Source organism: Brienomyrus brachyistius, chromosome 2, assembly GCF_023856365.1.
Source record: "Brienomyrus brachyistius isolate T26 chromosome 2, BBRACH_0.4, whole genome shotgun sequence".
In the NCBI taxonomy this organism is placed as follows: domain Eukaryota; kingdom Metazoa; phylum Chordata; class Actinopteri; order Osteoglossiformes; family Mormyridae; genus Brienomyrus; species Brienomyrus brachyistius.
The window spans coordinates 40,346,464-40,373,070 of record NC_064534.1 but is presented as its reverse complement, the minus strand read 5'-3'; the positions used below and the strand labels follow the sequence as shown (position 1 = coordinate 40,373,070).

Genomic DNA, 26,607 nt, shown 5'->3' with positions numbered 1-26,607 from the left:
GAAGTTTCCATCCCTAATTCCTCTGTGATTCCCACTAACCTAAATATTAAGCTGGCATTGAAGGGTGTGAATTACCCCCGCCAATCTGTTCTTTTAAATACAGCTTTTAGCAAGTTTTGAAAGGAGAAGAGCAGAACTTGCTATGCCAATAATATCGAGTCTTCTGTGGCGAAGTGGTTTTTGCATAGAAAACAAAGCGGTGAGTTGAAGAGGAATAATATCAGTACTTTGTTTAAAACTGTGTGTAAAAAGCTGTCTCTTTATCATCAACAATAAGTTGTAAAACGTGAATGGGGAGTGACCGTCTTCAAGTTTGTGAGAAGATCGCGCCCTGGTGGAATAAAGGCACGAACAGCTTACAGCACCTAGAATTACCAGGAAGTATTTAGAGTAAAACGGTTTCTAAAAGCTGCCTTTATGAATAAGAGAAAAAAAAATATATATATATAAAATAGTAAAATGGAAGGGGAGTGATAGATTTAAATTAATCGTGAAGTGGTGCGCCCCCTGTATAAAGTAAAAGTGAGAAAGGCTTACAGCACCTGGTATTCCCAGGAGGTCTCCCATCCAAGTACTAACCAGACCCTACCCTGCTTGGCTTCCGAGATCAGACGAGATCGGGCGTGTTCAGGGTGGTATGGCCGTAAGCGAGAGATGCTACCAAAAACAGCCCTTTTGCATTACACGCATCTATACATGCCAGTTAGTCCCATTGGATCCTACTCCTGGTTTTTTTTTTTTTTTTTTATCTGACTCACACTGCAGCCCCACCATCCAATCGGCAACGCCGGACCCACACCAAACATTCACCAAACTACTCAGCCGGCAGCCTACCACAATTATTCCATTCTTTCCGCATCCGCACACTTCCTTCTTTTTAACTCCTTTTCACTACCGCACAAGTTAATCGCCGCACGTCCCCCGCCGGCAAACATTACTCCTTTGCCTACTGCATGCAGGCTTCTCTTAACGACCCTCTGTTATCAACTCCGCTAACAGCCACAAAATCTCCGCCGCACGAAGCCCACTGGTAGCTGCTGAATCACATGCTTCCCCAAAACGTCGCGCTGTCAGAACACTGGGAGCTACACACACCAACAAGTCCATACTGCAGGCTACAGCCAGAACAATTTTCTACATTCAAACATCGACGGCCTCTTCTCTCTAAAAATTCACCAGACCGCTTCTACCACCAGCAAAGAAGTTTCCATCCCTAATTCCTCTGTGATTCCCACTAACCTAAACATTAAGCTGGCATTGAAGGGTGTGAATTACCCCGGCCAATCTGTTCTTTTAAATACAGCTTTTAGCAAGTTTTGAAAGGAGAAGAGCAGAACTTGCTATGCCAATAATATCGAGTCTTCTGTGGCGAAGTGGTTTTTGCATAGAAAACAAAGCGGTCAGTTGAAGAGGAATAATATCAGTACTTTGTTTAAAACTGTGTGTAAAAAGCTGTCTCTTTATCATTAACAATAAGTTGTAAAACGTGAATGGGGAGTGACAGTCTTCAAGTTTGTGAGAAGATCGCGTCCTGGTGGAATAAAGGCACGAACAGCTTACAGCACCTAGAATTGCCAGGCAGTATTTAGAGTAAAACGGTTTCTAAAAGCTGCCTTTATGAAAGAGAGAAAAAAAATATATATATATAAAATAGTAAAATGGAAGGGGAGTGATAGATTTAAATTAATCGTGAAGTGGAGCGCCCCCTGTATAAAGTAAAAGTGAGAAAAGCTTACAGCACCTGGTATTCCCAGGTGGTTTCCCATCCAAGTACTAACCAGACCCTACCCTGCTTAGCTTCCAAGATCAGACGAGATCGGGCGTGTTCAGGGTGGTATGGCCGTGAGCGAGAAAAACTACCAAAAACAGCCCTTTTGCATTACACGCCTCTATACATGCCAGTTAGTCCCATTGGATCCTACTCCTGTTTTTTTTTTTTTTTATCTGACTCACACTGCAGCCCCACCATCCAATCGGCAGCGCCGGACCCACACCAAACATTCACCAAACTACTCAGCCGGCAGCCTACCACAATTATTCCATTCTTTCCGCATCCGCACACTTCCTTCTTTTTAACTCCTTTTCACTACCGCACAGGTTAATCGCCGCACGTCCCCCGCCGGCAAACATTACTCCTTTGCCTACTGCATGTAGGCTTCTCTTAACGACCCTCTGTTATCAACTCCGCTAACAGCCACAAAATCTCCGCCGCACGAAGCCCACTGGTAGCTGCTGAATCACATGCTTCCCCAAAACGTCGCGCTGTCAGAACACTGGGAGCTACACACACCAACAAGTCCATACTGCAGGCTGCAGCCAGAACAATTTTCTACATTCAAACATCGACGGCCTCTTCTCTCTAAAAATTCACCAGACCGCTTCTACCACCAGCAAAGAAGTTTCCATCCCTAATTCCTCTGTGATTCCCACTAACCTAAATATTAAGCTGGCATTGAAGGGTGTGAATTACCCCCGCCAATCTGTTCTTTTAAATACAGCTTTTAGCAAGTTTTGAAAGGAGAAGAGCAGAACTTGCTATGCCAATAATATCGAGTCTTCTGTGGCGAAGTGGTTTTTGCATAGAAAACAAAGCGGTGAGTTGAAGAGGAATAATATCAGTACTTTGTTTAAAACTGTGTGTAAAAAGCTGTCTCTTTATCATCAACAATAAGTTGTAAAACGTGAATGGGGAGTGACCGTCTTCAAGTTTGTGAGAAGATCGCGCCCTGGTGGAATAAAGGCACGAACAGCTTACAGCACCTAGAATTACCAGGAAGTATTTAGAGTAAAACGGTTTCTAAAAGCTGCCTTTATGAATAAGAGAAAAAAATATATATATATATATAAAATAGTAAAATGGAAGGGGAGTGATAGATTTAAATTAATCGTGAAGTGGTGCGCCCCCTGTATAAAGTAAAAGTGAGAAAGGCTTACAGCACCTGGTATTCCCAGGAGGTCTCCCATCCAAGTACTAACCAGACCCTACCCTGCTTGGCTTCCGAGATCAGACGAGATCGGGCGTGTTCAGGGTGGTATGGCCGTAAGCGAGAGATGCTACCAAAAACAGCCCTTTTGCATTACACGCCTCTATACATGCCAGTTAGTCCCATTGGATCCTACTCCTGGTTTTTTTTTTTTTTTTTTATCTGACTCACACTGCAGCCCCACCATCCAATCGGCAACGCCGGACCCACACCAAACATTCACCAAACTACTCAGCCGGCAGCCTACCACAATTATTCCATTCTTTCCGCATCCGCACACTTCCTTCTTTTTAACTCCTTTTCACTACCGCACAAGTTAATCGCCGCACGTCCCCCGCCGGCAAACATTACTCCTTTGCCTACTGCATGCAGGCTTCTCTTAACGACCCTCTGTTATCAACTCCGCTAACAGCCACAAAATCTCCGCCGCACGAAGCCCACTGGTAGCTGCTGAATCACATGCTTCCCCAAAACGTCGCGCTGTCAGAACACTGGGAGCTACACACACCAACAAGTCCATACTGCAGGCTACAGCCAGAACAATTTTCTACATTCAAACATCGACGGCCTCTTCTCTCTAAAAATTCACCAGACCGCTTCTACCACCAGCAAAGAAGTTTCCATCCCTAATTCCTCTGTGATTCCCACTAACCTAAACATTAAGCTGGCATTGAAGGGTGTGAATTACCCCGGCCAATCTGTTCTTTTAAATACAGCTTTTAGCAAGTTTTGAAAGGAGAAGAGCAGAACTTGCTATGCCAATAATATCGAGTCTTCTGTGGCGAAGTGGTTTTTGCATAGAAAACAAAGCGGTCAGTTGAAGAGGAATAATATCAGTACTTTGTTTAAAACTGTGTGTAAAAAGCTGTCTCTTTATCATTAACAATAAGTTGTAAAACGTGAATGGGGAGTGACAGTCTTCAAGTTTGTGAGAAGATCGCGCCCTGGTGGAATAAAGGCACGAACAGCTTACAGCACCTAGAATTACCAGGAAGTATTTAGAGTAAAACGGTTTCTATAAGCTGGCTTTATGAAAGAGAGAAAAAAAATATATATATAAAATAGTAAAATGGAAGGGGAGTGCTAGATTTAAATTAATCGTGAAGTGGAGCGCCCCCTGTATAAAGTAAAAGTGAGAAAAGCTTACAGCACCTGGTATTCCCAGGAGGTCTCCCATCCAAGTACTAATCAGACCCTACCCTGATTGGCTTCCGAGATCAGATGAGATCAGGCGTGTTCAGGCGGGCATGGCCATAAGCGAGAGATGCTACCAAAAACAGCCCTTTTGCATTACACGCCTCTATACATGCCAGTTGGTCCCATTGGATCCTACTAATGTTTTTTTTTTTTTTTATCTGACTCACACTGCAGCCCCACCATCTAATCGGCAACGCCGGACCCACACCAAACATTCACCAAACTACTCAGCCGGCAGCCTACCACAATTATTCCATTCTTTCCGCATCCGCACACTTCCTTCTTTTTAACTCCTTTTCACTACCGCACAAGTTAATCGCCGCACGTCCCCCGCCGGCAAACATTACTCCTTTGCCTACTGCATGCAGGCTTCTCTTAACGACCCTCTGTTATCAACTCCGCTAACAGCCACAAAATCTCCGCCGCACGAAGCCCACTGGTAGCTGCTGAATCACATGCTTCCCCAAAACGTCGCGCTGTCAGAACACTGGGAGCTACACACACCAACAAGTCCATACTGCAGGCTACAGCCAGAACAATTTTCTACATTCAAACATCGACGGCCTCTTCTCTCTAAAAATTCACCAGACCGCTTCTACCACCAGCAAAGAAGTTTCCATCCCTAATTCCTCTGTGATTCCCACTAACCTAAACATTAAGCTGGCATTGAAGGGTGTGAATTACCCCGGCCAATCTGTTCTTTTAAATACAGCTTTTAGCAAGTTTTGAAAGGAGAAGAGCAGAACTTGCTATGCCAATAATATCGAGTCTTCTGTGGCAAAGTGGTTTTTGCATAGAAAACAAAGCGGTCAGTTGAAGAGGAATAATGTCAGTACTTTGTTTAAAACTGTGTGTAAAAAGCTGTCTCTTTATCATTAACAATAAGTTGTAAAACGTGAATGGGGAGTGACAGTCTTCAAGTTTGTGAGAAGATCGCGCCCTGGTGGAATAAAGGCACGAACAGCTTACAGCACCTAGAATTGCCAGGCAGTATTTAGAGTAAAACGGTTTCTAAAAGCTACCTTTATGAATGAGAGAAAAAAAAAATATATATATATAAAATAGTAAAATGGAAGGGGAGTGATAGATTTAAATTCATCGTGAAGTGGAGCGCCCCCTGTATAAAGTAAAAGTGAGAAAAGCTTACAGCACCTGGTATTCCCAGGTGGTCTCCCATCCAAGTACTAACCATACCCTACCCTACTTAGCTTCCGAGATCAGACGAGATCGGGCGTGTTCAGGGTGGTATGGCCGTAAGCGAGAGATGCTACCAAAAACAGCCCTTTTGCATTACACGCGTCTCTACATGCCAGTTAGTCCCATTGGATCCTACTCCTGGTTTTTTTTTTTTTTTATCTGACTCACACTGCAGCCCCACCATCCAATCGGCAGCGCCGGACCCACACCAAACATTCACCAAACTACTCAGCCGGCAGCCTACCACAATTATTCCATTCTTTCCGCATCCGCACACTTCCTTCTTTTTAACTCCTTTTCAGTACTGCACAGGTTAATCGCCGCACGTCCCCCGCCGGCAAACATTACTCCTTTGCCTACTGCATGCAGGCTTCTCTTAACGACCCTCTGTTATCAACTCCGCTAACAGCCACAAAATCTCCGCCGCACGAAGCCCACTGGTAGCTGCTGAATCACATGCTTCCCCAAAACGTCGCGCTGTCAGAACACTGGGAGCTACACACACCAACAAGTCCATACTGCAGGCTGCAGCCAGAACAATTTTCTACATTCAAACATCGACGGCCGCTTCTCTCTAAAAATTCACCAGACCGCTTCTACCACCAGCAAAGAAGTTTCCATCCCTAATTCCTCTGTGATTCCCACTAACCTAAACATTAAGCTGGCATTGAAGGGTGTGAATTACCCCGGCCAATCTGTTCTTTTAAATACAGCTTTTAGCAAGTTTTGAAAGGAGAAGAGCAGAACTTGCTATGCCAATAATATCGAGTCTTCTGTGGCGAAGTGGTTTTTGCATAGAAAACAAAGCGGTCAGTTGAAGAGGAATAATATCAGTACTTTGTTTAAAACTGTGTGTAAAAAGCTGTCTCTTTATCATTAACAATGAGTTGTAAAACGTGAATGGGGAGTGACAGTCTTCAAGTTTGTGAGAAGATCGCGCCCTGGTGGAATAAAGGCACGAACAGCTTACAGCACCTAGAATTACCAGGAAGTATTTAGAGTAAAACGGTTTCTAAAAGCTGCCTTTATGAATGAGAGAAAAAAAAAAATATATATATATATATATAATAGTAAAATGGAAGGAGAGTGATAGATTTAAATTAATCATGAAGTGGAGCGCCCCCCGTTTAAAGTACAAGTGAGAAAAGCTTACAGCACCTGGTATTCCCAGGAGGTCTCCCATCCAAGTACTAACCAGACCCTACCCTGCATAGCTTCCGAGATCAGACGAGATCGGGCGTGTTCAGGGTGGTATGGCCGTAAGCGAGAGATGCTACCAAAAACAGCCCTTTTGCATTACACGCGTCTATACATGCCAGTTAGTCCCATTGGATCCTACTCCTGGTTTTTTTTTTTTTTTATCTGACTCACACTGCAGCCCCACCATCCAATCGGCAGCGCCGGACCCACACCAAACATTCACCAAACTACTCAGCCGGCAGCCTACCACAATTATTCCATTCTTTCCGCATCCGCACACTTCCTTCTTTTTAACTCCTTTTCAGTACTGCACAGGTTAATCGCCGCACGTCCCCCGCCGGCAAACATTACTCCTTTGCCTACTGCATGCAGGCTTCTCTTAACGACCCTCTGTTATCAACTCCGCTAACAGCCACAAAATCTCCGCCGCACGAAGCCCACTGGTAGCTGCTGAATCACATGCTTCCCCAAAACGTCGCGCTGTCAGAACACTGGGAGCTACACACACCAACAAGTCCATACTGCAGGCTGCAGCCAGAACAATTTTCTACATTCAAACATCGACGGCCTCTTCTCTCTAAAAATTCACCAGACCGCTTCTACCACCAGCAAAGAAGTTTCCATCCCTAATTCCTCTGTGATTCCCACTAACCTAAACATTAAGCTGGCATTGAAGGGTGTGAATTACCCCGGCCAATCTGTTCTTTTAAATACAGCTTTTAGCAAGTTTTGAAAGGAGAAGAGCAGAACTTGCTATGCCAATAATATCGAGTCTTCTGTGGCGAAGTGGTTTTTGCATAGAAAACAAAGCGGTCAGTTGAAGAGGAATAATATCAGTACTTTGTTTAAAACTGTGTGTAAAAAGCTGTCTCTTTATCATTAACAATAAGTTGTAAAACGTGAATGGGGAGTGACAGTCTTCAAGTTTGTGAGAAGATCGCGCCCTGGTGGAATAAAGGCACGAACAGCTTACAGCACCTAGAATTACCAGGAAGTATTTAGAGTAAAACGGTTTCTAAAAGCTGCCTTTATGAATGAGAGAAAAAAAAAAAAAATATATATATATATATATATATATATATATATATATATATATATAAAATAGTAAAATGGAAGGGGAGTGATAGATTTAAATTAATCGTGAAGTGGAGCGCCCCCTGTATAAAGTAAAAGTGAGAAAAGCTTACAGCACCTGGTATTCCCAGGTGGCCTCCCATCCAAGTACTAACCAGACCCTACCCTGCTTAGCTTCCGAGATCAGACGAGATCGGGCGTGTTCAGGGTGCTATGGCCGTAAGCGAGAGAAACTTCCAAAAACAGCCCTTTTGCATTACACGCCTCTATACATGCCAGTTGGTCCCATTGGATACTACTAATGTTCTTTTTTTTTTTTTATCTGACTCACACTGCAGCCCCACCATCCAATCGGTAGCGCCGGACCCACACCCAACATTCACCAAACTACTCAGCCGGCAGCCTACCACAATTATTCCATTCTTTCCGCATCCGCACACTTCCTTCTTTTTAACTCATTTTCACTACCGCACAGGTTAATCGCCGCACGTCCCCCGCCGGCAAACATTACTCCTTTGCCTACTGCATGCAGGCTTCTCTTAACGACCCTCTGTTATCAACTCCGCTAACAGCCACAAAATCTCCGCCGCACGAAGCCCACTGGTAGCTGCTGAATCACATGCTTCCCCAAAACGTCGCGCTGTCAGAACACTGGGAGCTACACACACCAACAAGTCCATACTGCAGGCTGCAGCCAGAACAATTTTCTACATTCAAACATCGACGGCCTCTTCTCTCTAAAAATTCACCAGACCGCTTCTACCACCAGCAAAGAAGTTTCCATCCCTAATTCCTCTGTGATTCCCACTAACCTAAACATTAAGCTGGCATTGAAGGGTGTGAATTACCCGGGCTAATCTGTTCTTTTAAATACAGCTTTTAGCAAGTTTTGAAAGGAGAAGAGCAGAACTTGCTATGCCAATAATATCGAGTCTTCTGTGGCGAAGTGGTTTTTGCATAGAAAACAAAGCGGTCAGCTGAAGAGGAATAATATCAGTACTTTGTTTAAAACTGTGTGTAAAAAGCTGTCTCTTTATCATTAACAATAAGTTGTAAAACGTGAATGGGGAGTGACAGTCTTCAAGTTTGTGAGAAGATCGCGCCCTGGTGGAATAAAGGCACGAACAGCTTACAGCACCTAGAATTACCAGGAAGTATTTAGAGTAAAACGGTTTCTAAAAGCTGGCTTTATGAATGAGAGAAAAAAAATATATATATATATATATAAAATAGTAAAATGGAAGGGGAGTGATAGATTTAAAGTAATCTTGAAGTGGAGCGCCCCCTGTATAAAGTAAACGTGAGAAAAGCTTACAGCACCTGGTTTTCCCAGGTGATCTCCCATCCAAGTACTAACCAGACCCTACCCTGCTTAGCTTCCAAGATCAGACGAGATCGGGCGTGTTCAGGGTGGTATGGCCGTAAGCGAGAGAAACTACCAAAAACAGCCCTTTTGCATTACACGCCTCTATACATGCCAGTTGGTCCCATTGGATACTACTAATGTTCTTTTTTTTTTTTTAATCTGACTCACACTGCAGCCCCACCATCCAATCGGCAGCGCCGGACCCACACCCAACATTCACCAAACTACTCAGCCGGCAGCCTACCACAATTATTCCATTCTTTCCGCATCCGCACACTTCCTTCTTTTTAACTCCTTTTCACTACCGCACAGGTTAATCGCCGCACGTCCCCCGCCGGCAAACATTACTCCTTTGCCTACCGCATGCAGGCTTCTCTTAACGACTCTCTGTTATCAACTCCGCTAACAGCCACAAAATCTCCGCCGCACGAAGCCCACTGGTAGCTGCTGAATAACATGCTTCCCCAAAACGTCGCGCTGTCAGAACACTGGGAGCTACACACACCAACAAGTCCATACTGCAGGCTGCAGCCAGAACAATTTTCTACATTCAAACATCGACGGCCTCTTCTCTCTAAAAATTCACCAGACCGCTTCTACCACCAGCAAAGAAGTTTCCATCCCTAATTCCTCTGTGATTCCCACTAACCTAAACATTAAGCTGGCATTGAAGGGTGTGAATTACCCCGGCCAATCTGTTCTTTTAAATACAGCTTTTAGCAAGTTTTGAAAGGAGAAGAGCAGAACTTGCTATGCCAATAATATCGAGTCTTCTGTGGCGAAGTGGTTTTTGCATAGAAAACAAAGCGGTCAGTTGAAGAGGAATAATATCAGTAATTTGTTTAAAACTGTGTGTAAAAAGCTGTCTCTTTATCATTAACAATAAGTTGTAAAACGTGAATGGGGAGTGACAGTCTTCAAGTTTGTGAGAAGATCGCGCCCTGGTGGAATAAAGGCACGAACAGCTTACAGCACCAAGAATTACCAGGCAGTATTTAGAGTTAAACGGTGTGTAAAAGCTGCCTTTATGAATGAGAGAAAAAATATATATATATAAAATAGTAAAACGTAAGGGGAGTGATAGTTTTAAATTAATCGTGAAGTGGAGTGCCCCCTGTATAAAGTAAAAGTGAGAAAAGCTTACAGCACCTGGTATTCCCAGGTGGTCTCCCATCCAAGTACTAACCAGACCCTACCCTGCTTAGCTTCCGAGATCAGACGAGATCGGGCGTGTTCAGGGTGGTATGGCCATAAGCGTGAGATGCTACCAAAAACAGCCCTTTTGCATTACACGCCTCTATACATGCCAGTTGGTCCCATTGGATCCTACTCCTGGTTTTTTTTTTTTTTTTTTATCTGACTCACACTGCAGCCCCACCATCCAATCGGCAACGCCGGACCCACACCAAACATTCACCAAACTACTCAGCCGGCAGCCTACCACAATTATTCCATTCTTTCCGCATCCGCACACTTCCTTCTCTTTAACTCCTTTTCACTACCGCACAGGTTAATCGCCGCACGTCCCCCGCCAGCAAACATTACTCCTTTGCCTACTGCATGCAGGCTTTTCTTAACGACCCTCTGTTATCAACTCCGCTAACAGCCACAAAATCTCCGCCGCACGAAGCCCACTGGTAGCTGCTGAATCACATGCTTCCCCAAAACGTTGCGCTGTCAGAACACTGGGAGCTACACACACCAACAAGTCCATACTGCAGGCTGCAGCCAGAACAATTTTCTACATCCAAACATCGACGGCCTCTTCTCTCTAAAAATTCACCAGACCGCTTCTACCACCAGCAAAGAAGTTTCCATCCCTAATTCCTCTGTGATTCCCACTAACCTAAACATTAAGCTGGCATTGAAGGGTGTGAATTACCCCGGCCAATCTGTTCTTTTAAATACAGCTTTTAGCAAGTTTTGAAAGGAGAAGAGCAGAACTTGCTATGCCAATAATATCGAGTCTTCTGTGGCGAAGTGGTTTTTGCATAGAAAACAAAGCGGTCAGTTGAAGAGGAATAATATCAGTACTTTGTTTAAAACTGTGTGTAAAAAGCTGTCTCTTTATCATTAACAATAAGTTGTAAAACGTGAATGGGGAGTGACAGTCTTCAAGTTTGTGAGAAGATCGCGCCCTGGTGGAATAAAGGCACGAACAGCTTACAGCACCTAGAATTACCAGGAAGTATTTAGAGTAAAACGGTTTCTAAAAGCTGGCTTTATGAAAGAGAGATAAAATATATATATATATAAAATAGTAAAATGGAAGGGGAGTGCTAGATTTAAATTAATCGTGAAGTGGAGCGCCCCCTGTATAAAGTAAAAGTGAGAAAAGCTTACAGCACCTGGTATTCCCAGGTGGTCACCCATCCAAGTACTAACCAGACCCTACCCTGCTTAGCTTCCAAGATCAGACGAGATCGGGCGTGTTCAGGGTGGTACGGCCGTAAGCGAGAGATGCAACCAAAAACAGCCCTTTTGCATTACACGCGTCTATACATGCCAGTTAGTCCCATTGGATCCTACTCCTGGTTTTTTTTTTTTTTTTATCTGACTCACACTGCAGCACCACCATCCAATCGGCAGCGCCGGACCCACACCAAACATTCACCAAACTACTCAGCTGGCAGCCTACCACAATTATTCCATTCTTTCCGCATCCGCACACTTCCTTCTCTTTAAGTCCTTTTCACTACCTCACAGGTTAATCGCCGCACGTCCCCCGCCGGCAAACATTACTCATTTGCCTACCGCATGCAGGCTTCTCTTAACGACCCTCTGTAATCAACTCCGCTAACAGCCACAAAATCTCCGCCGCACGAAGCCCACTGGTAGCTGCTGAATCACATGCTTCCCCAAAACGTCGCGCTGTCAGAACACTGGGAGCTACACACACCAACAAGTCCATACTGCAGGCTGCAGCCAGAACAATTTTCTACATTCAAACATCGACAGCCTCTTCTCTCTAAAAATTCACCAGACCGCTTCTACCACCAGCAAAGAAGTTTCCATCCCTAATTCCTCTGTGATTCCCACTAACCTAAACATTAAGCTGGCATTGAAGGGTGTGAATTACCCCGGCCAATCTGTTCTTTTAAATACAGCTTTTAGCAAGTTTTGAAAGGAGAAGAGCAGAACTTGCCATGCCAATAATATCGAGTCTTCTGTGGCGAAGTGGTTTTTGCATAGAAAACAAAGCGGTCAGTTGAAGAGGAATAATATCAGTACTTTGTTTAAAACTGTGTGTAAAAAGCTGTCTCTTTATCATTAACAATAAGTTGTAAAACGTGAATGGGGAGTGACAGTCTTCAAGTTTGTGAGAAGATCGCGCCCTGGTGGAATAAAGGCACGAACAGCTTACAGCACCTAGAATTACCAGGAAGTATTTAGAGTAAAACGGTGTGTAAAAGCTGCCTTTATGAATGAGAGAAAAATATATATATATATAAAATAGTAAAATGGAAGGGGAGTGATAGATTTAAATTAATCGTGAAGTGGAGCGCCCCCTGTATAAAGTAAAAGTGAGAAAAGCTTACAGCACCTGGTATTCCCAGGTGGTCTCCCATCCAAGTACTAACCAGACCCTACCCTGCTTAGCTTCCGAGATCAGACGAGATCGGGCGTGTTCAGGGTGGTATGGCCATAAGCGTGAGATGCTACCAAAAACAGCCCTTTTGCATTACACGCCTCTATACATGCCAGTTGGTCCCATTGGATCCTACTCCTGGTTTTTTTTTTTTTTTTTTATCTGACTCACACTGCAGCCCCACCATCCAATCGGCAACGCCGGACCCACACCAAACATTCACCAAACTACTCAGCCGGCAGCCTACCACAATTATTCCATTCTTTCCGCATCCGCACACTTCCTTCTCTTTAACTCCTTTTCACTACCGCACAGGTTAATCGCCGCACGTCCCCCGCCAGCAAACATTACTCCTTTGCCTACTGCATGCAGGCTTTTCTTAACGACCCTCTGTTATCAACTCCGCTAACAGCCACAAAATCTCCGCCGCACGAAGCCCACTGGTAGCTGCTGAATCACATGCTTCCCCAAAACGTTGCGCTGTCAGAACACTGGGAGCTACACACACCAACAAGTCCATACTGCAGGCTGCAGCCAGAACAATTTTCTACATCCAAACATCGACGGCCTCTTCTCTCTAAAAATTCACCAGACCGCTTCTACCACCAGCAAAGAAGTTTCCATCCCTAATTCCTCTGTGATTCCCACTAACCTAAACATTAAGCTGGCATTGAAGGGTGTGAATTACCCCGGCCAATCTGTTCTTTTAAATACAGCTTTTAGCAAGTTTTGAAAGGAGAAGAGCAGAACTTGCTATGCCAATAATATCGAGTCTTCTGTGGCGAAGTGGTTTTTGCATAGAAAACAAAGCGGTCAGTTGAAGAGGAATAATATCAGTACTTTGTTTAAAACTGTGTGTAAAAAGCTGTCTCTTTATCATTAACAATAAGTTGTAAAACGTGAATGGGGAGTGACAGTCTTCAAGTTTGTGAGAAGATCGCGCCCTGGTGGAATAAAGGCACGAACAGCTTACAGCACCTAGAATTACCAGGAAGTATTTAGAGTAAAACGGTTTCTAAAAGCTGGCTTTATGAAAGAGAGATAAAATATATATATATATAAAATAGTAAAATGGAAGGGGAGTGCTAGATTTAAATTAATCGTGAAGTGGAGCGCCCCCTGTATAAAGTAAAAGTGAGAAAAGCTTACAGCACCTGGTATTCCCAGGTGGTCACCCATCCAAGTACTAACCAGACCCTACCCTGCTTAGCTTCCAAGATCAGACGAGATCGGGCGTGTTCAGGGTGGTACGGCCGTAAGCGAGAGATGCAACCAAAAACAGCCCTTTTGCATTACACGCGTCTATACATGCCAGTTAGTCCCATTGGATCCTACTCCTGGTTTTTTTTTTTTTTTTTATCTGACTCACACTGCAGCACCACCATCCAATCGGCAGCGCCGGACCCACACCAAACATTCACCAAACTACTCAGCTGGCAGCCTACCACAATTATTCCATTCTTTCCGCATCCGCACACTTCCTTCTCTTTAAGTCCTTTTCACTACCTCACAGGTTAATCGCCGCACGTCCCCCGCCGGCAAACATTACTCCTTTGCCTACCGCATGCAGGCTTCTCTTAACGACCCTCTGTAATCAACTCCGCTAACAGCCACAAAATCTCCGCCGCACGAAGCCCACTGGTAGCTGCTGAATCACATGCTTCCCCAAAACGTCGCGCTGTCAGAACACTGGGAGCTACACACACCAACAAGTCCATACTGCAGGCTGCAGCCAGAACAATTTTCTACATTCAAACATCGACAGCCTCTTCTCTCTAAAAATTCACCAGACCGCTTCTACCACCAGCAAAGAAGTTTCCATCCCTAATTCCTCTGTGATTCCCACTAACCTAAACATTAAGCTGGCATTGAAGGGTGTGAATTACCCCGGCCAATCTGTTCTTTTAAATACAGCTTTTAGCAAGTTTTGAAAGGAGAAGAGCAGAACTTGCTATGCCAATAATATCGAGTCTTCTGTGGCGAAGTGGTTTTTGCATAGAAAACAAAGCGGTCAGTTGAAGAGGAATAATATCAGTACTTTGTTTAAAACTGTGTGTAAAAAGCTGTCTCTTTATCATTAACAATAAGTTGTAAAACGTGAATGGGGAGTGACAGTCTTCAAGTTTGTGAGAAGATCGCGCCCTGGTGGAATAAAGGCACGAAGAGCTTACAGCACCTAGAATTACCAGGAAGTATTTAGAGTAAAACGGTGTGTAAAAGCTGCCTTTATGAATGAGAGAAAAATATATATATATATAAAATAGTAAAATGGAAGGGGAGTGATAGATTTAAATTAATCGTGAAGTGGAGCGCCCCCTGTATAAAGTAAAAGTGAGAAAAGCTTACAGCACCTGGTATTCCCAGGTGGTCTCCCATCCAAGTACTAACCAGACCCTACCCTGCTTAGCTTCCGAGATCAGACGAGATCGGGCGTGTTCAGGGTGGTATGGCCATAAGCGTGAGATGCTACCAAAAACAGCCCTTTTGCATTACACGCCTCTATACATGCCAGTTGGTCCCATTGGATCCTACTCCTGGTTTTTTTTTTTTTTTTTTATCTGACTCACACTGCAGCCCCACCATCCAATCGGCAACGCCGGACCCACACCAAACATTCACCAAACTACTCAGCCGGCAGCCTACCACAATTATTCCATTCTTTCCGCATCCGCACACTTCCTTCTCTTTAACTCCTTTTCACTACCGCACAGGTTAATCGCCGCACGTCCCCCGCCAGCAAACATTACTCCTTTGCCTACTGCATGCAGGCTTTTCTTAACGACCCTCTGTTATCAACTCCGCTAACAGCCACAAAATCTCCGCCGCACGAAGCCCACTGGTAGCTGCTGAATCACATGCTTCCCCAAAACGTTGCGCTGTCAGAACACTGGGAGCTACACACACCAACAAGTCCATACTGCAGGCTGCAGCCAGAACAATTTTCTACATCCAAACATCGACGGCCTCTTCTCTCTAAAAATTCACCAGACCGCTTCTACCACCAGCAAAGAAGTTTCCATCCCTAATTCCTCTGTGATTCCCACTAACCTAAACATTAAGCTGGCATTGAAGGGTGTGAATTACCCCGGCCAATCTGTTCTTTTAAATACAGCTTTTAGCAAGTTTTGAAAGGAGAAGAGCAGAACTTGCTATGCCAATAATATCGAGTCTTCTGTGGCGAAGTGGTTTTTGCATAGAAAACAAAGCGGTCAGTTGAAGAGGAATAATATCAGTACTTTGTTTAAAACTGTGTGTAAAAAGCTGTCTCTTTATCATTAACAATAAGTTGTAAAACGTGAATGGGGAGTGACAGTCTTCAAGTTTGTGAGAAGATCGCGCCCTGGTGGAATAAAGGCACGAACAGCTTACAGCACCTAGAATTACCAGGAAGTATTTAGAGTAAAACGGTTTCTAAAAGCTGGCTTTATGAAAGAGAGATAAAATATATATATATATAAAATAGTAAAATGGAAGGGGAGTGCTAGATTTAAATTAATCGTGAAGTGGAGCGCCCCCTGTATAAAGTAAAAGTGAGAAAAGCTTACAGCACCTGGTATTCCCAGGTGGTCACCCATCCAAGTACTAACCAGCCCCTACCCTGCTTAGCTTCCAAGATCAGACGAGATCGGGCGTGTTCAGGGTGGTACGGCCGTAAGCGAGAGATGCAACCAAAAACAGCCCTTTTGCATTACACGCGTCTATACATGCCAGTTAGTCCCATTGGATCCTACTCCTGGTTTTTTTTTTTTTTTTATCTGACTCACACTGCAGCACCACCATCCAATCGGCAGCGCCGGACCCACACCAAACATTCACCAAACTACTCAGCTGGCAGCCTACCACAATTATTCCATTCTTTCCGCATCCGCACACTTCCTTCTCTTTAAGTCCTTTTCACTACCTCACAGGTTAATCGCCGCACGTCCCCCGCCGGCAAACATTACTCATTTGCCTACCGCATGCAGGCTTCTCTTAACGACCCTCTGTAATCAACTCCGCTAACAGCCACAAAATCTCCGCCGCACGAAGCCCACTGGTAGCTGCTGAATCACATGCTTCCCCAAAACGTCGCGCTGTCAGAACACTGGGAGCTACACACACCAACAAGTCCATACTGCAGGCTGCAGCCAGAACAATTTTCTACATTCAAACATCGACAGCCTCTTCTCTCTAAAAATTCACCAGACCGCTTCTACCACCAGCAAAGAAGTTTCCATCCCTAATTCCTCTGTGATTCCCACTAACCTAAACATTAAGCTGGCATTGAAGGGTGTGAATTACCCCGGCCAATCTGTTCTTTTAAATACAGCTTTTAGCAAGTTTTGAAAGGAGAAGAGCAGAACTTGCTATGCCAATAATATCGAGTCTTCTGTGGCGAAGTGGTTTTTGCATAGAAAACAAAGCGGTCAGTTGAAGAGGAATAATATCAGTACTTTGTTTAAAACTGTGTGTAAAAAGCTGTCTCTTTATCATTAACAATAAGTTGTAAAACGTGAATGGGGAGTGACAGTCTTCAAGTTTGTGAGAAGATCGCGCCCTGGTGGAATAAAGGCACGAACAGCTTACAGCACCTAGAATTACCAGGAAGTATTTAGAGTAAAACGGTGTGTAAAAGCTGCCTTTATGAATGAGAGAAAAAAATATATATATATATAAAATAGTAAAATGGAAGGGGAGTGATAGATTTAAATTAATCGTGAAGTGGAGCGCCCCCTATATAAAGTAAAAGTGAGAAAAGCTTACAGCACCTGGTACTCCCAGGAGGTCTCCCATCCAAGTACTGACCAGACCCTACCCTCCTTGGCTTGCGAGATCCGATGAGATCGGGCGTGTTCAGGGTGGTATGGCCGTAAGCGAGAGACACGACCAAAAACAGCCCTTTTGCATTATACGCGTCTATACATGCCAGTTAGTCCCATTAGATCCTACTCCTGGTTTTTTTTTTTTTTTTTATCTGACTCACACTGCAGCACCACCATCCAATCGGCAGCGCCGGACCCACACCAAACATTCACCAAACTACTCAGCCGGCAGCCTACCACAATTATTCCATTCTTTCCGCATCCACACACTTCCTTCTTTTTAACTCCTTTTCACTACCGCACAGGTTAATCGCCGCACGTCCCCCGCCGGCAAACATTACTCCTTTGCCTACTGCATGCAGGCTTCTCTTAACGACCCTCTGTTATCAACTCCGCTAACAGCCACAAAATCTCCGCCGCACGAAGCCCACTGGTAGCTGCTGAATCACATGCTTCCCCAAAACGTCGCGCTGTCAGAACACTGGGAGCTACACACACCAACAAGTCCATACTGCAGGCTGCAGCCAGAACAATTTTCTACATTCAAACATCGACGGCCTCTTCTCTCTAAAAATTCACCAGACCGCTTCTACCACCAGCAAAGAAGTTTCCATCCCTAATTCCTCTGTGATTCCCACTAACCTAAACATTAAGCTGGCATTGAAGGGTGTGAATTACCCCGGCCAATCTGTTCTTTTAAATACAGCTTTTAGCAAGTTTTGAAAGGAGAAGAGCAGAACTTGCTATGCCAATAATATCGAGTCTTCTGTGGCGAAGTGGTTTTTGCATAGAAAACAAAGCGGTCAGTTGAAGAGGAATAATATCAGTACTTTGTTTAAAACTGTGTGTAAAAAGCTGTCATTAACAATAAGTTGTAAAACGTGAATGGGGAGTGACAGTCTTCAAGTTTGTGAGAAGATCGCGCCCTGGTGGAATAAAGGCACGAACAGCTTACAGCACCTAGAATTACCAGAAAGTATTTAGAGTAAAACGGTGTGTAAAAGCTACCTTTATGAATGAGAGAAAAATATATATATATATATATAAAATAGTAAAATGGAAGGGGAGTGATAGATTTAAATTAATCGTGAAGTGGAGCGCCCCCTGTATAAAGTAAAAGTGAGAAAAGCTTACAGCACCTGGTATTCCCAGGAGATCTCCCATCCAAGTACTAACCAGACCCTACCCTGCTTGGCTTCCGAGATCGGATGAGATCGGGCGTGTTCAGGGTGGTATGGCCATAAGCGAGAGACGCTACCAAAAACAGCCCTTTTGCATTACACGCGTCTATACATGCCAGTTAGTCCCATTGGATCCTACTCCTGTTTTTTTTTTTTTTTTTATCTGACTCACACTGCAGCCCCACCATCCAATCGGCAGCGCCGGACCCACACCAAACATTCACCAAACTACTCAGCCGGCAGCCTACCACAATTATTCCATTCTTTCCGCATCCGCACACTTCCTTCTTTTTAACTCCTTTTCACTACCGCACAGGTTAATCGCCGCACGTCACCCGCCGGCAAACATTACTCCTTTGCCTACTGCATGCAGGCTTCTCTTAACGACCCTCTGTTATCAACTCCGCTAACAGCCACAAAATCTCCGCCGCACGAAGCCCACTGGTAGCTGCTGAATCACATGCTTCCCCAAAACGTCGCGCTGTCAGAACACTGGGAGCTACACACACCAACAAGTCCATACTGCAGGCTGCAGCCAGAACAATTTTCTACATTCAAACATCGACGGCCTCTTCTCTCTAAAAATTCACCAGACCGCTTCTACCACCAGCAAAGAAGTTTCCATCCCTAATTCCTCTGTGATTCCCACTAACCTAAACATTAAGCTGGCATTGAAGGGTGTGAATTACCCCGGCCAATCTGTTCTTTTAAATACAGCTTTTAGCAAGTTTTGAAAGGAGAAGAGCAGAACTTGCTATGCCAATAATATCGAGTCTTCTGTGGCGAAGTGGTTTTTGCATAGAAAACAAAGCGGTCAGTTGAAGAGGAATAATATCAGTACTTTGTTTAAAACTGTGTGTAAAAAGCTGTCTCTTTATCATTAACAATAAGTTGTAAAACGTGAATGGGGAGTGACAGTCTTCAAGTTTGTGAGAAGATCGCGCCCTGGTGGAATAAAGGCACGAAGAGCTTACAGCACCTAGAATTACCAGGCAGTATTTAGAGTAAAACGGTGTGTAAAAGCTGCCTTTTTGAAAGAGAGAAAATAAAAAAATATATATAAAATAGTAGAATGGAAGGGGAGTGATAGATTTAAATTAATCGTGAAGTGGAGCGCCCCCTGTATAAAGTAAAAGTGAGAAAAGCTTACAGCACCTGGTATTCCCAGGTGGTCTCCCATCCAAGTACTAACCATACCCTACCCTGCTTAGCTTCTGAGATCAGACTCGGGCGTGTTCAGGGTGGTATGGCCATAAGCGAGAGACGCTACCAAAAACAGCCCTTTTGCATTACACGCGTCTATACATGCCAGTTAGTCCCATTGGATCCTACTCCTGGTTTTTTTTTTTTTTTTATCTGACTCACACTGCAGCACCACCATCCAATCGGCAGCGCCGGACCCACACCAAACATTCACCAAACTACTCAGCCGGCAGCCTACCACAATTATTCCATTCTTTCCGCATCCGCACACTTCCTTCTTTTTAACTCCTTTTCACTACCGCACAGGTTAATCGCCGCACGTCCCCCGCCGGCAAACATTACTCCTTTGCCTACTGCATGCAGGCTTCTCTTAACGACCCTCTGTTATCAACTCCGCTAACAGCCACAAAATCTCCGCCGCACGAAGCCCACTGGTAGCTGCTGAATCACATGCTTCCCCAAAACATCATGCTGTCAGAACACTGGGAGCTACACACACCAACAAGTCCATACTGCAGGCTGCAGCCAGAACAATTTTCTACATTCAAACATCGACGGCCTCTTCTCTCTAAAAATTCACCAGACCGCTTCTACCACCAGCAAAGAAGTTTACATACCTAATTCCTCTGTGATTCCCACTAACCTAAACATTAAGCTGGCATTGAAGGGTGTGAATTACCCCGGCCAATCTGTTCTTTTAAATACAGCTTTTAGCAAGTTTTGAAAGGAGAAGAGCAGAACTTGCTATGCCAATAATATCGAGTCTTCTGTGGCGAAGTGGTTTTTGCATAGAAAACAAAGCGGTCAGTTGAAGAGGAATAATATCAGTACTTTGTTTAAAACTGTGTGTAAAAAGCTGTCTCTTTATCATTAACAATAAGTTGTAAAACGTGAATGGGGAGTGACAGTCTTCAAGTTTGTGAGAAGATCGCGCCCTGGTGGAATAAAGGCACGAACAGCTTACAGCACCTAGAATTACCAGGCAGTATTTAGAGTAAAACGGTGTGTAAAAGCTGCCTTTATGAAAGAGAGAAAATAAAAATATATATATAAAATAGTAAAATGGAAGGGGAGTGATAGATTTAAATTAATCGTGAAGTGGAGCGCCCCCTGTATAAAGTAAAAGTGAGAAAAGCTTACAGCACCTGGTATTCCCAGGTGGTCTCCCATCCAAGTACTAACCAGACCCTACCCTGCTTGGCTTCCGAGATCAGACGAGATCAGGTGTGTTCAGGGTGGTATGGCCGTAAGCGAGAGACGCTACCAAAAACAGCCCTTTTGCATTACACGCCTCTATACATGCCAGTTGGTCCCATTGGATCCTACTCCTGGTTTTTTTTTTTTTTTTATCTGACTCACACTGCAGCCCCACCATCCAATCGGCAACGCCGGACCCACACCAAACATTCACCAAACTACTCAGCCGGCAGCCTACCACAATTATTCCATTCTTTCCGCATCCGCACACTTCCTTCTCTTTAACTCCTTTTCACTACCGCACAGGTTAATCGCCGCACGTCCCCCGCCAGCAAACATTACTCCTTTGCCTACTGCATGCAGGCTTCTCTTAACGACCCTCTGTTATCAACTCCGCTAACAGCCACAAAATCTCCGCCGCGCGAAGCCCACTGGTAGCTGCTGAATCACATGCTTCCCCAAAACGTTGCGCTGTCAGAACACTGGGAGCTACACACACCAACAAGTCCATACTGCAGGCTGCAGCCAGAACAATTTTCTACATTCAAACATCGACGGCCTCTTCTCTCTAAAAATTCACCAGACCGCTTCTACCACCAGCAAAGAAGTTTCCATCCCTAATTCCTCTGTGATTCCCACTAACCTAAACATTAAGCTGGCATTGAAGGGTGTAAATTACCCCGGCCAATCTGTTCTTTTAAATACAGCTTTTAGCAAGTTTTGAAAGGAGAAGAGCAGAACTTGCTATGCCAATAATATCGAGTCTTCTGTGGCGAAGTGGTTTTTGCATAGAAAACAAAGCGGTCAGTTGAAGAGGAATAATATCAGTACTTTGTTTAACACTAGAATTCCTGGAAAAATGAGGCTCTCCTCACAAGGAGCCCCCCCTCTTACTCCCCTCACAAGCTGCCCGCCCCCTCTCCAGCACCATTAACACCTTTTGTTTTGCAAATGAATCACAGTCACTCAGCTGAAGTCATCCCCCAGCCTGAAGTCACTTCTTCAACTCAGGTCTGCACTAAAGAGTTTATCTAGTGATGTATTGTAAGGATTCACATGCTTTGATACATAATAATTTGAAATACAGTGGAACCCCCAAATCTACTACGGTAACCGTGGTGTCAATTACACAAATATATTTTGATATAGCAAATACATATATTTTGATGTATGTTCTGTGTCTACAACTATATGTGTAAATGTATGATGAAATAACATGTCATACATGTGCACGCATGTGCATTTCTGATGTAAACACTTCATGTGCCACATGGGGAAAAGTTGCATCATTGATTCATGAGTACAAGCTGCAGGAATATTGACAAAGAATGTGTAAATTTCAAGTATCAGATGGTATAAAGATAAAGAGCATGTGTGTGTATGATAGAGAGAGAGAGTCCGTGTCATTCAAGTGGAAGATACACATTTATTATACAAAATAAGCACATACACTAAAGATACAAAACCTTTTCTATCCACTAACAGTCATCACACACCCAATGACACTCCTTCCTACACTTGCGACAGGTGTACCTGTCACACTGCACACATCTCTCTGTACTGTGGTTCCTATTACCAGGGGCGCCGCTAGCAATTTTGGGCCCTATGACAAAATATGAGGTTGGGCCCCCCTACCACACCCATTCAGATCTCTGGGGGCCCCTAAAGGGCGTGGGCCCTTAGAATTGTCCCAACTTTCCCCCCCTTAGCGGCGCCCCTGCCTATTACAGTGACGGAGCACCTGACACTGAGTCCTCTTTCCAGTGGAAAGCTGAGGAACAGAAGCTTGTCTAAGCTGTGTCTTCATTTCTTTTTCAATCTCTTTTTCTTGCATAAATCGACGCCGAAGTTTCTTTTTCCCAAACAGAGCCATCTTTAGCCTTCATGCAAAGCGCAGCTGCAGTGTCCTGAGTTCTTACTTAGTGATTCATTTATAATGCATATATCGCGCTAATGTTATGCCATGGTTCTTTTACCGATATATGTAAATCAATTTATCTTTTAGCTCTAACTTTTACAACTGAATAAGGTTACACAGATTGTCGCAGACATCAACTGTATGTATTTATTATATCAAAAATAACCGATTGAATGTGATACGGAAACACACACGCACGCGAAAGTCTTTTTTTTATTATGCCGTAATTATATATCTGGACCACAATCTGTTTATGAATAATTAGCACTTTTGTGTGCTCATAATTGCCCATCCTGTTTCATACGTACATCACGAAGTGTTTGTGTTCACTGTGGCATTTCATAATCCCACACACAAATGCACACACGTCGGGAGTAATTTACAGTCTTTTGTGCGCTGATAACTGCGCAATGTTTCCCATGTAACATGTGAATTGTTTCCGTGTGAAGTTCACCATGGCATCTCATAATCCCACACACAAATGCACACACGTCGGGAGTAATTTACAGTCTTTTGTGCGCTGATAACTGCGCAATGTTTCCCATGTAACATGTGAATTGTTTCCGTGTGAAGTTCACCGTGGCATCTCATAATCCTACGCACAAATGCACACACGTCCGCAGTAATTTACAGTCTTTTGTGCGCTCATAACTGCGCGATCTTTTTCGCAAGTAGCAACGTCAGTGTTTACATTCAAAGCGCATTGTGCTCTCTCATAACAAATGGACATAGTAATCAGCAGTCTTTTGTGTGCATGCACTTCTTACGGGGATTACGGTCTTTGCACATTGCAAGTTGCAGGTTTTTCTTCATTACCTATAAAAATGCTTTGTCTGTCGGTACATTTATAATGCAAATATCATGCAAGGGTAATTTTAATGACATACATTAATTAATTTGTCATTTAGCCCTGATCGAACTTTAAAACTGAAAATCAGATTACCGATTGCTACAGGCAGTAAGCAAATGCATGTATTTATTCCATCAAATACTTTCTTGAAACTGAAATTACCGAATCAAGAGAAATGGTGTTTCAAATTATGATATATTAACGCATGTATTTTACGATTCCTCAGACCACACTGTTAGAAAACGTTTCTGTGCAGACCCGAAGCTGAAACCGTGAAACTCCGCTTTCATTTGCAAAACAATAGGTGTTGATTGGCGCTGATGAGGGGGCGGGCAGCTTGTGTGGGGAGTGAGGGGGGGGCTCCACCCGAGCTGCGTCCGAAAAATTTCGTTGATTTCAGGGATCGTAGTGTTAAAACTGTGTGTAAAAAGCTGTCTCTTTATCATTAACAATAAGTTGTAAAACGTGAATGGGGAGTGACAGTCTTCAAGTTTGTGAGAAGATCGCGCCCTGGTGGAATAAAGGCACGAACAGCTTACAGCACCTAGAATTACCAGGAAGTATTTAGAGTAAAACGGTTTCTAAAAGCTGCCTTTATGAATGAGAAAAAAAAAATATATATATATATATAAAATAGTAAAATGGAAGGGGAGTGATAGATTTAAATTAATCGTGAAGTGGAGCGCCCCCTGTATAAAGTAAAAGTGAGAAAAGCTTACAGCACCTGGTATTCCCAGGAGGTCTCCCATCCAACTACTAACCAAAACCTACCCTGCTTGGCTTCCGAGATCAGACGAGATCAGGCGTGTTCAGGGTGGTATGGCCGTAAGCGAGAGATGCTACCAAAAACAGCCCTTTTGCATTACACGCCTCTATACATGCCAGTTGGTCCCATTGGATCCTACTAATGTTCTTTTTTTTTTTTTATCTGACTCACACTGCAGCCCCACCATCCAATCGGCAGCGCCGGACCCACACCAAACATTCACCAAACTACTCAGCCGGCAGCCTACCACAATTATTCCATTCTTTCCGCATCCGCACACTTCCTTCTTTTTAACTCCTTTTCACTACCGCACAGGTTAATCGCCGCACGTCCCCCGCCGGCAAACATTACTCCTTTGCCTACTGCATGCAGGCTTCTCTTAACGACCCTCTGTTATCAACTCCGCTAACAGCCACAAAATCTCCGCCGCACGAAGCCCACTGGTAGCTGCTGAATCACATGCTTCCCCAAAACGTCGCGCTGTCAGAACACTGGGAGCTACACACACCAACAAGTCCATACTGCAGGCTGCAGCCAGAACAATTTTCTACATTCAAACATCGACGGCCTCTTCTCTCTAAAAATTCACCAGACCGCTTCTACCACCAGCAAAGAAGTTTCCATCCCTAATTCCTCTGTGATTCCCACTAACCTAAACATTAAGCTGGCATTGAAGGCTGTGAATTACCCCGGCCAATCTGTTCTTTTAAATACAGCTTTTAGCAAGTTTTGAAAGGAGAAGAGCAGAACTTGCTATGCCAATAATATCGAGTCTTCTGTGGCGAAGTGGTTTTTGCATAGAAAACAAAGCGGTCAGTTGAAGAGGAATAATATCAGTACTTTGTTTAAAACTGTGTGTAAAAAGCTGTCTCTTTATCATTAACAATAAGTTGTAAAACGTGAATGGGGAGTGACAGTCTTCAAGTTTGTGAGAAGATCGCGCCCTGGTGGAATAAAGGCACGAACAGCTTACAGCACCTAGAATTACCAGGAAGTATTTAGAGTAAAACGGTTTCTAAAAGCTGCCTTTATGAATGAGAGAAAAAAAAAAATATATATATAAAATAGTAAAATGGAAGGGGAGTGATAGATTTAAATTAATCGTGAAGTGGAGCGCCCCCTGTATAAAGTAAAAGTGAGAAAGGCTTACAGCACCTGGTATTCCCAGGAGGTCTCCCATCCAAGTACTAACCAGACCCTACCCTGCTTGGCTTCCGAGATCAGACGAGATCGGGCGTGTTCAGGGTGGTATGGCCGTAAGCGAAAGATGCTACCAAAAACAGCCCTTTTGCATTACACGCGTCTATACATGCCAGTTAGTCCCATTGGATCCTACTCCTGGTTTTTTTTTTTTTTTTATCTGACTCACACTGCAGCCCCACCATCCAATCGGCAGCGCCGGACCCACACCAAACATTCACCAAACTACTCAGCCGGCAGCCTACCACAATTATTCCATTCTTTCCGCATCCGCACACTTCCTTCTTTTTAACTCCTTTTCACTACCGCACAGGTTAATCGCCGCACGTCCCCCGCCGGCAAACATTACTCCTTTGCCTACTGCATGCAGGCTTCTCTTAACGACCCTCTGTTATCAACTCCGCTAACAGCCACAAAATCTCCACCGCACGAAGCCCACTGGTAGCTGCTGAATCACATGCTTCCCCAAAACGTCGCGCTGTCAGAACACTGGGAGCTACACACACCAACAAGTCCATACTGCAGGCTGCAGCCAGAACAATTTTCTACATTCAAACATCGACGGCCTCTTCTCTCTAAAAATTCACCAGACCGCTTCTACCACCAGCAAAGAAGTTTCCATCCTTAATTCCTCTGTGATTCCCACTATCCTAAACATTAAGCTGGCATTGAAGGGTGTGAATTACCCCGGCCAATCTGTTCTTTTAAATACAGCTTTTAGCAAGTTTTGAAAGGAGAAGAGCAGAACTTGCTATGCCAATAATATCGAGTCTTCTGTGGCGAAGTGGTTTTTGCATAGAAAACAAAGCGGTCAGTTGAAGAGGAATAATATCAGTACTTTGTTTAACACTAGAATTCCTGGAAAAATGAGGCTCTCCTCACA

At 44.1% G+C, this 26,607-nt stretch overlaps 18 non-coding genes and 2 pseudogenes across 18 annotated transcripts; all 20 read right to left on the bottom strand.

Annotated features, from left to right (window-relative positions):
- Positions 1 to 530: 530 nt before the first annotated feature.
- On the bottom strand, positions 531 to 649 carry LOC125732409 (5S ribosomal RNA). Its single transcript, XR_007391790.1, has one exon. It is a non-coding gene; the product is annotated as a 5S ribosomal RNA (ribosomal RNA).
- A 1,080-nt stretch (positions 650 to 1,729) lies between these two features.
- On the bottom strand, positions 1,730 to 1,848 carry LOC125735954 (5S ribosomal RNA). Its single transcript, XR_007395239.1, has one exon. It is a non-coding gene; the product is annotated as a 5S ribosomal RNA (ribosomal RNA).
- A 1,079-nt stretch (positions 1,849 to 2,927) lies between these two features.
- LOC125732408 (5S ribosomal RNA) lies at positions 2,928 to 3,046 on the bottom strand. Its single transcript, XR_007391789.1, has one exon. It is a non-coding gene; the product is annotated as a 5S ribosomal RNA (ribosomal RNA).
- Positions 3,047 to 4,124: 1,078 nt separating this feature from the next.
- On the bottom strand, positions 4,125 to 4,243 carry LOC125731401 (5S ribosomal RNA; annotated as a pseudogene).
- Positions 4,244 to 5,321: 1,078 nt separating this feature from the next.
- Positions 5,322 to 5,440, bottom strand: LOC125735287 (5S ribosomal RNA). The gene has a single exon (XR_007394584.1). It is a non-coding gene; the product is annotated as a 5S ribosomal RNA (ribosomal RNA).
- A 1,084-nt stretch (positions 5,441 to 6,524) lies between these two features.
- Positions 6,525 to 6,643, bottom strand: LOC125734051 (5S ribosomal RNA). Its single transcript, XR_007393378.1, has one exon. It is a non-coding gene; the product is annotated as a 5S ribosomal RNA (ribosomal RNA).
- A 1,115-nt stretch (positions 6,644 to 7,758) lies between these two features.
- Positions 7,759 to 7,877, bottom strand: LOC125735457 (5S ribosomal RNA). The gene has a single exon (XR_007394753.1). It is a non-coding gene; the product is annotated as a 5S ribosomal RNA (ribosomal RNA).
- Positions 7,878 to 8,960: 1,083 nt separating this feature from the next.
- On the bottom strand, positions 8,961 to 9,079 carry LOC125735020 (5S ribosomal RNA). Its single transcript, XR_007394320.1, has one exon. It is a non-coding gene; the product is annotated as a 5S ribosomal RNA (ribosomal RNA).
- Positions 9,080 to 10,155: 1,076 nt separating this feature from the next.
- Positions 10,156 to 10,274, bottom strand: LOC125732507 (5S ribosomal RNA). Its single transcript, XR_007391885.1, has one exon. It is a non-coding gene; the product is annotated as a 5S ribosomal RNA (ribosomal RNA).
- Positions 10,275 to 11,354: 1,080 nt separating this feature from the next.
- LOC125734307 (5S ribosomal RNA) lies at positions 11,355 to 11,473 on the bottom strand. The gene has a single exon (XR_007393624.1). It is a non-coding gene; the product is annotated as a 5S ribosomal RNA (ribosomal RNA).
- A 1,077-nt stretch (positions 11,474 to 12,550) lies between these two features.
- On the bottom strand, positions 12,551 to 12,669 carry LOC125732504 (5S ribosomal RNA). The gene has a single exon (XR_007391883.1). It is a non-coding gene; the product is annotated as a 5S ribosomal RNA (ribosomal RNA).
- Positions 12,670 to 13,749: 1,080 nt separating this feature from the next.
- Positions 13,750 to 13,868, bottom strand: LOC125734306 (5S ribosomal RNA). Its single transcript, XR_007393623.1, has one exon. It is a non-coding gene; the product is annotated as a 5S ribosomal RNA (ribosomal RNA).
- Positions 13,869 to 14,946: 1,078 nt separating this feature from the next.
- On the bottom strand, positions 14,947 to 15,065 carry LOC125732503 (5S ribosomal RNA). The gene has a single exon (XR_007391882.1). It is a non-coding gene; the product is annotated as a 5S ribosomal RNA (ribosomal RNA).
- A 1,080-nt stretch (positions 15,066 to 16,145) lies between these two features.
- LOC125735939 (5S ribosomal RNA) lies at positions 16,146 to 16,264 on the bottom strand. Its single transcript, XR_007395224.1, has one exon. It is a non-coding gene; the product is annotated as a 5S ribosomal RNA (ribosomal RNA).
- Positions 16,265 to 17,343: 1,079 nt separating this feature from the next.
- On the bottom strand, positions 17,344 to 17,462 carry LOC125731157 (5S ribosomal RNA). The gene has a single exon (XR_007391440.1). It is a non-coding gene; the product is annotated as a 5S ribosomal RNA (ribosomal RNA).
- Positions 17,463 to 18,536: 1,074 nt separating this feature from the next.
- LOC125734012 (5S ribosomal RNA) lies at positions 18,537 to 18,655 on the bottom strand. The gene has a single exon (XR_007393342.1). It is a non-coding gene; the product is annotated as a 5S ribosomal RNA (ribosomal RNA).
- A 1,078-nt stretch (positions 18,656 to 19,733) lies between these two features.
- LOC125731998 (5S ribosomal RNA) lies at positions 19,734 to 19,848 on the bottom strand (annotated as a pseudogene).
- Positions 19,849 to 20,926: 1,078 nt separating this feature from the next.
- On the bottom strand, positions 20,927 to 21,045 carry LOC125733428 (5S ribosomal RNA). The gene has a single exon (XR_007392774.1). It is a non-coding gene; the product is annotated as a 5S ribosomal RNA (ribosomal RNA).
- A 3,425-nt stretch (positions 21,046 to 24,470) lies between these two features.
- Positions 24,471 to 24,589, bottom strand: LOC125730381 (5S ribosomal RNA). The gene has a single exon (XR_007390728.1). It is a non-coding gene; the product is annotated as a 5S ribosomal RNA (ribosomal RNA).
- Positions 24,590 to 25,667: 1,078 nt separating this feature from the next.
- LOC125732407 (5S ribosomal RNA) lies at positions 25,668 to 25,786 on the bottom strand. The gene has a single exon (XR_007391788.1). It is a non-coding gene; the product is annotated as a 5S ribosomal RNA (ribosomal RNA).
- Positions 25,787 to 26,607: the final 821 nt, after the last annotated feature.